Below are 8,398 nucleotides of genomic sequence, written 5' to 3' on the forward strand. Positions count from 1 at the left end.
CCATGTGACTCTGGCTTTGTAGTCAAGAAGAGAAGTGGTCTGTGGGGAAAGTTGATGCCGGTCATCTGGAGTTAGGAGATGAGGGGCGATGATGAAGGGAGCAGCATGGCTGAGGTGAAACCTTCCTGGAAGTGTTTTCTGAGAACACAAAGGAGCTGTGTTCTCCAGATAGGCAGGGTGGTGCCTGGAGGCAAGCTTGTGTTGCACCTGATTTTGGGAATGTAATGGGTGAGAGTCACCCAGGTGGTACTTACTGGATTTGAGAAAGGAGGGTGCTGAAAACCGTTCTCTGGGAGCTTTCCTGACCTCAGTGACCCCACTCTCTGGTCTCACAAAAGTCCAAGCATGGGGCACCTTCCCCAAGGGGTCTGAGAGGAATCCCTCAGGGAATTTCAATCTATAGGGTGGAAAAGCAGGGTGGGTGGGAGGATCAGCTGGTGTTCCCCTACAGGGCCTGGGGCTAAGTACCAGAAAGCAGTGTCCAGGTGGCACAGGCCTTGCAGAAGACAGACGCACCTTGGCTTTCTACAAGCTAAGAGCCGAGAAAATGGTCAGCCATCTCCTGAAGGACACTAGAGAGGAAAGGTTCAGCTGAGTGCCAAGTGCCCCTTTCTCACCCCTCCTTATACTTGTGAAAACGGAAAAGGCCTGTTCTGTATGTGTTTGTGACACCTCTAGAACTACCTAACCTGCCAAGAGACTGACAAACGGCTGTCAAGCACAAGAGCCTCATTCACAGGGTACAGGTAAAGAAAAACACACAGACAGGCTTCTCAACCTGACAGGATTCTTCCAAATCCGTTGCTTTATTCTTAAAGGAGCTACCACCCCTCCCTTCCCCCGACACAAACAGCCCCCACCCTCTGCGTCCCTCCTCTCCCAGATCCCCCACACCCACCCCAGAAACAGAGTTGAGAAGAAGGACATCAAGAGTTCCAGAAGGAGGGTGTCAGAATACCTCTGGGGACAGGGATCTCCCTGCGCTGCAGACATTTGTCCAAGAACTGCTGCAGTCGCACTACAGAGCCCATCTGTCCTGAGCTGGTGATGGCTTCAATTCTGGGCAGGTAGTCCTCTCTGATGACAAGGACCAGCTTCCAGAACTGAACATGGTACTGTTTCACAGGGCATTGCCACACACCTCCAGGAAGTCAAAGAGGAGAGTGGCTGTCACATGCGGGAGAGGCTCCAGGTTTAAGACCTGTGCCAACCAGCCCTAGCCATGCTGTAAGCCGTGAAGGTGAGGCTCCTGCTGGTCTCCATATGGCCACTGGAGCTGGATGATGGCGGCATAGAAACGGATCATCCCGGATATCCGTTTCAGAAAGTGGTCCTGTTCCTCCACCTTGGAATGTGTCACTGGGTAGCCAAGCATCCGTCCATAATCCTCCAAAGCCATCCCTTCCTTGAAAGCAGGGTGGAAAGGAACGGAGTAGGGACACTGCCTGTGGAGCTGAGCGAGGATGAGGTCTCCCACTCTGGGGTGGAGCATCCACATCCCAGAGGCCACAGCCGCAATGCCGACGGCCGCTTCGGGGTGAGAGGCCACTTCCGACTCCCCTTGCTTGATGAATTTCTCTGCCACTTTGTACTGGACAAAGTCCAGCCCCTGAGGGTGAAGACTGACAGACACAGGACGCCCACCAGATTGCACAGGCTGTCCAGAGAGCAGGCTGTGGAGTCTGTCGAAAACCTCCTTGAGCTTTGAACCCGCGCTGCTGGAGATCTGGCTCACTGGGATGGTGGCTGCTTTCTGCAAGTCCGTCTTGATCCTTCTGTCCTGACTGTCCTTGCTGCTGCTCAGGTCCTCAAAGGCCAACTCGCTTTGGCAGAAGCATCCTGAAGTCGCTGATACCACTGCGTCGTCCCATCCTGGACCTGTGCCTGCAGGTCACCTTCGCCTGAGTCCCTGCTGGGCTTGGGCTGGGGGCAGAGGTCCGGACAGGAGCCCTCGGGCGCTGGGGGCCCTGTGACTCCTGTCGCTTGATGCGGGCCTCCTCCTCCTCCTTCACTTCGGTGCCTCTGGAGATCTCCTGCTCTAAATAGAAGAGGAGGTCCCTCATTTCCTGCAGGGCTCCCTCACCCTCAGCTTGGTTCTCTGCTGTGGGATAGTCAGTGTCCAAGGTGGTGGAAAGGAGTCCGGAGATGAAGTCGCACAGCTGCTTGCCCCGGCTCTGGAAGGCTGACAGGTCCACCTTCAGGAGGTCTCAGCTGAATGTGCAGCTCTGTCCAGCTGCTGGTGGAGCTGCACGACCTCCGCTTGAGTGTGCACCTGCTATGCACACGGATCTGGCCTTCCTCCTCTGGAAGCCGCTCCTACTCTGCCTGCTTCTTTTGCTGCTGTTGCTTAGCCTCTCCAACCTGCAGGGAGAGAAGCTTGGCTCTGCCGCCATGCTCAGCTCTCAGCTTCTTCTGATGGTCCAGGGCTTGTCTGGTACTCTATTACATCATTTCCTGTAAGTCCCAGAAGTCTTTCTGCAGCTTCTGCTCCCTCAGCTCGTCAAACCTCCCCAGCTGTTGGCATGCCATCTCTGAGAGGGCTCGCAACTTCCTCTCTTGCTCCTCCTGCTGCCGCCTCAGGCCCTCTGCTGCTCTCCTTCTGCTGCCCAATTTGTAGTTTCAGATGCAACCCTCCACTCCTATGACACGAGAGGACTGAAGTGCTATAGGTTCTGCCAACCGGCATTCACGTTGGTTCTGCTTTTACTTGCTGTTGAGGGTGAAGGGCTTTGCGGGGTACTTGTGCCAGGAGACTTAAGGAGTGGGGATTGGTTGTGGCCTGAAGCAGATCTAGAGGTTGGTGAATTATCCAAGGGGGTGCCATATCTGACTTGTGGTGTGAGTTGGTGGGTGGGATGTGATCTACCACCCATCCGGAGTAACAGGACAGTATGGGAAATGAAATGCATTATTCTAAATCATGCTAGAGTCTCATCAGTCCCTTGTGCTCACGGTGCAGGAGGCCTTTGTTTCGGGACACCCTCAGGGTTTCCCAGCAGTCACCATTCCACATCATTTACCTTTAAACTATTTATATTTGAAGTAAGGTCTCATTTGAAATCTATTTGGGAAAGCATTTTTTATCTTGATATGCAACATTTTATTTCTATATAAAACACGCAAAGACTTTAGCTTTTGGAAAATTATCTTTAATCCCAGATTTGTATATTTCTTCCCATGTACCAAGCGTTGAATTAGTAGGGATATTGCAATCCATTCAGTACAAGGAAAATATTACAAAATATTTACAGGAAAATATTAAATATAACTCAATCACAAAAGTCAAGTTGGAATAATCTTTTTTCCTCCAGAATTTTCTACTCTAGTCCCCACTGCACATGAGTGAAAACGAGTAGCTAAGACCTCCCTTACAGAATTCCGAAAATAGAGAGGGGATGAGACGGAGGATGTGGTGGTTTCATAGGAAACGGGTTGGCAGCGTTCATTCCTTCACGTCCTGGTCGATTATAAAGAAACGCGTTGTGTGGGGGATCCCAGCAGGCAAACATTAGGAGGCTCCTGGAACGGGACTTGGACAACACCTGACAGTGGACATTGCTCTTCCCTCTAAGTTTAGCAAGAGTCTGTTGTTCCACAATCCAGTCCTCTGGAGAGAAGCCTGTCCTGGCAGGAGACTCTGTCACAGCAGCCCTTCCATCTCTTTCATAAACGCTTCATAAGCATCGTCCTTAGTTTGGGCTGAAGCAGGAAATGAGGGACCCCATCTTGGGGCTGCTTTAGCAATGGGCACAGCAGCCTCATCCTCCAACCTTCTTTGGAAAACAACATCATCTTTATTCTCACGTCGCACTCTCAGTGCAGTGGGCACGAACCGTGTGATGTCTGCCTTGGGATTAGTGATCTGGGGCTTGGCACTGATGGTCACTGTGGCTTTCTTCTCCATGGTGACTACACTTGCACCTTCTGCCTTTGGTCCCTGAATGAGGCTGGGCAGGGCAGTCACCACCCCTGGGTTGGGCAAGAGACCAGTTGTGTAAAGGGAAGGTGTAGCAGGTTTAAGAGGAGGCACCAAGGATGGGCAAATCATCCCAGGATGAGGAGGGATCCGTGGAAGTGCATGAGGAAGCCTTGGCAGAGGTCCTTGCTGGGGCTGAGGGGGTAGACCTGGAGGAGGACCTGGGGAAGGGCCAGGAGGTCTACCAGGAGGAGGTCCTTGAATTCCTGGCATTCCAGGTGGTCTCAGGAATGCAGTAGCCTTTGGAGGTGGCCCAGGAGGAGGGCCTGTAGGTGGTCCAGGAGGTAGAAGAGGTGGTCCTGGCATGGGAGGTGCTTGTGTCTGAGGAGGAATGGACTGTGGAGGAGCCTGGTGTTGTGAAGAGGCAGCAGTTGTGCCCTCAGAGTGGGAATCTTCTTTATCCTGCTTCTGCGATTGTTTCCACACTTCAGAACCTTTAGAGTCTTGCTCATCCTGCTCCTCTGAAAATTGCTCTACTCCCCGTCCTTCCTCAGGGATTTCCTGACCTGCCATTCGCAGCATCATGGCTTGAAGAGGAGTCAGCTCCTTTATGCTGTTCTTCCTTGATTTCCCAGGCTTATCAGCACATCGCACCCTCAGACCTGACCTTTTCTCTTTACTATTGTTGCTCTCAGTACCACTGGGGTGACTCTCTGAGTCCAATCTGTCAGGGTCTCTGTCCCCAGTACTCTCATCATGTGTATCTTGCTCCATGTCCTCCGGATAGCCATCCTCCTCCCTGGTGCTGGACATGTCCTCATCATGACCACGCTGAGCAAGCTCTGGGCTGTACAGCATGTCTTCATCTTGTCTCTGAGGGGGAAGACCTAGAGCAAAGCCCTCTTTACAGCCATCCACCAGCAGAACTTGAGAAGGAGGAGGGCCAGGTGGAGGGCCGGGTGGTTTTCTGCCAGGGGGCAAATGTGGAACACCAGGACCCTGGAGAGGCAGGACAGGAACTGCTGGGGTTGGAGGCCCGTATGCTGAGGCTTTCCTCAGGATGGAGGGCGGCTGGGCACCAGGAAGGGGAATGTCCTGGATGAAGACTTTGGAAGGAGCATGGGGCATGTCTGGCAAAGGGATGCTCTCTAAGTCCACATGCTGAGCGTTCTTGACCGCATCAAAATACTGGATCCGTTGATTTCTCTTTTGTTCATACGCTACCTGTAGCTGTCTCAATTCTTTGTACAAATCTGGGTTTTCTTTTTGATAAAGGTGTAGAATTCTTTCAAACATTTCCCGCAGCCTTTTCAGCTTAGCTTTCAGTACTTTCTCATGCAGCTGTGGCTGTTGCACTGGGTTAAACGCCATTGCATCCAGGGTCTCCATGTCCCGGATAATCTGTTTGGGATCTTTCATCTTCAAAGCTGCAGCTCGGACCATCATGCGCTGTTTTTTGTTCTTTTTCAATTCTCTCTGCCTGGCTTCCTTTCTGGCTTGGTCTGTGGGGTTAATAAACTTCCCACTCTTGGTGGAGGATGTTGATCTTCGTCCCATGTTGACAATATATTTGATATATATTTCCTCTTCAGTAAATAAAAAACAGAAGGACCGCCGAGTCCTTTCTGAGAAGGGGCCTTCTCTCCCTCTGTGTCCACCACCCAGGCAAGGCGATCTAGAAACCTCGAACCCTGGAAAGAATTCTTTTTATCAAATTTATGCACACAGCATCAAATTGTATAGCTTAATAAAAATTTCATCTCATCATTACGGTTAGAAAGATATACAAAAAGAGCAGTCTAGGGCTTCATAAAACAATAAACTCAGATACCATTTTAAGAGATTTTTAAGAAATTTAGAGTGATCAAGACTATAAGGTCATTTGTGTTTATCAGGGCCTTAGTACAGCACTAGACCCCTCACAAATATGCACCACCACACTTTGAATGGACATGCTCAAAACAATAAAGAAAAAGTAACAAAAACTTGTGTTCAGAGCTCCAGATATTGCTCCCTGGTTGAAAGCACTGACTTTTCCTGCAAATGTCCTGAGTTCAATGTCTGGCAACTGCATGGTGGCTCCCAACCTAATGTGTTCACGATGCCCTCTTCTGGTGTGTCTGAAGACAGCTACATTATGCTGATATAAATAACTCTTAAACTTTTGTTCAGTTCATGAAATGAATGAAAAAGGGAAGAAGCCACACGTTTTGTTATTAAGTTCTACTAGGAGACACAAAATAACACATATGCAATTAACATTGACAAGACAGTTACATGGAGTCCTGGGCCATCCAGAGAAAACAAAGAGCAAACAGAAAGTTCAACTTCATCTCTTTAGATGTGAGAAAGACCTAGTGACAAACCAACTGACCAGAATAGGACAAAACTAATAAAAAGAAAACCTGGAAAAACATTCCTCAGTTCATTTTGTGTTGGCTACCTACATCTGGTGTGGGTCCTTCCCTTAAGAGTGGTTTTGTAAACAGTGAGACTCCATTGGAGAAAATTAACTTTTCCTCTGTGAGCAGTTACTGGGGATAGTGTCTGGAACCAAACTACACAAGAACAGCCCATGCCCTGAACGACTGACCTGCTTCTCCAGACCGTTTTGCTCATTTTCATAAAGGACATCTAAAAACACTAGTGAGAGCCACCTGAACCTTTGTGATTGCCAACTTGGCCATTGTGAGATTTGTCTTTTCACCACTGCTGAGGTAAGCACACAATACACACTGTACCCCTGGAATTTTTCTTGTGGGCAAGCATTTCTAGTTCTACCTTCCTTTCCCCTCATAGTCCTACTAATCTACATCATAGTGCCTGAAGAAGACTCCGATATTTGGCACCTCTAACACTTAGCACAACTCACTTATTTTCCTGTACCAAGACTAGTCCCACACTACTAAACATTATCTCTTGGTTCTAGTTTCATTTCGGTGGCTGTGGTTAAACTATTCCAGCAATACATAATTTACAAGGGAGGCGGGGGGGGGGGGGTAATCTGGCTTACAATTCCAGGATGCAGCACACCAAGAGATGTCAAGCCCGCTAGCAAAATCCCACACATAAAAGCAAGAGTGACTTGCTTTCTTGCAGAGAAGGAAGGAGGGAGGAAAGCAGGCAGGCAAGGCAACTAATGAAAGATGCCAGGTTTGAGCAGGCCAGTCGTCAAGGAACTCCTTAAGAATTTTTATCCATGGGGTTGCGGATTTGGCTCAGTGGTAGAGCGCTTGCCCAGGAAGGGCAAAGTCCTGGGTTCGATCCCCATCCCCGGAAAGAAAAAAAAAAAAAAGAATTTTTATCCATGGTTGACACCCGGTGACCTCTGCTCCACATCCTGGACACTCTGGGAAGAAAAATATGAAATACATGTACTCACGGATGCTTCTGTATTCAGGACCCAAATCAACATACCTGGTGAACTTCAGCTTCTCAGAAGAAGGAAGATCCTTTCTTCCCTTACTCTTTTTCGGTTGTCCTGACTGCCCTGGAACTCTTTGTATAGACCGCGTGGGCCTAGATCACCTATCCCGCGAGCCTCTACCTCCAAATAAACTCCAAGGTAGGAAGGAGAGAGTACTGTGTCTGGGCCTGGACAGAGCTTGGGTAGATATACCTTTCCCCAAAGCCCCGCCTCCACAGCGACGCCCCTCCTCCAACAAGGCCACACCTCGCGAGACTACCACATCCTGCTCCAAACAGAATCGAATCAGCACAACAAGGAAAGAAACAAAAGGGCAATTCTTACAACCCACAGGCTTGCTATGCTAATGAGAGACAGAAGAGTCTACATATGACAATGTTAAAATGATTAATGTGGGAAAACAGAAAGTCAGAGACCAAAACCTGGACTGGAGGATAGGAGACAAGGGATGGATCTGTGTTCTTGAGGTCAACTCTCCTTTTCCACAGAGGCATAGCATTTGGGGTGCTTGCACCATGATGAGCCCTCACTGTCCAGTGGAAATCTAGAGGAGAGCAATATTACAGTCACACAATTAACCCTAGCTGAAACCGAAGTTGGTACCAGGAACTTGGGAATTGCTATGAGAGGCACGACCATGCTTTTGTTGGAAGACTCTATTTGGGCACTTTGGTTTTGAAAGGCAGTGCAATGCTTTAAATGGGGCTCAATGGGCTATCTTAGTTGTAATATTGCAGGCCTTGTTATTCAGAGTGATCTGAATTGTACAGATGTGGACCAAGAGTTTTTAGCGGACAGGTTCTTCAGTAGGTGGAGAAAAGTCTATTTTTGTAGTATTTTGATGAACAACATGACTGCTGTCTGCTCCTCTCTGAACAGTCACCTTGAGGCTAAGAGACCCAGATTATTGCAATGACAAAGGAAGTCTCAGAAATTCCCATCATAGACCTTTTTCTCTGCCTATATCTCATGAAGGGCATTTGGAATATGTATAGCAAGATAAGAAAAAATATAGAGAGTTCTAGTATTAAAGAAATGGATTTGGATTCTGAGTT

General features: G+C 48.9%; 2 pseudogenes across 1 annotated transcript; both read right to left on the reverse strand.

The window, feature by feature from the left end:
* Window positions 1-926: 926 nt before the first annotated feature.
* Window positions 927-3,016, reverse strand: Gle1-ps8 (GLE1 RNA export mediator, pseudogene 8; annotated as a pseudogene).
* A 63-nt stretch (window positions 3,017-3,079) lies between these two features.
* Window positions 3,080-7,187, reverse strand: LOC120103588 (WW domain-binding protein 11-like; annotated as a pseudogene). Its single transcript, XR_015623273.1, has one exon. The product of XR_015623273.1 is annotated as a WW domain-binding protein 11-like (transcript).
* Between the last annotated feature and the right edge of the window lie 1,211 nt (window positions 7,188-8,398).

Source organism: Rattus norvegicus, chromosome 6, assembly GCF_021556685.1.
Source record: "Rattus norvegicus strain SHRSP/BbbUtx chromosome 6, alternate assembly SHRSP_T2T, whole genome shotgun sequence".
Classification (NCBI taxonomy): domain Eukaryota; kingdom Metazoa; phylum Chordata; class Mammalia; order Rodentia; family Muridae; genus Rattus; species Rattus norvegicus.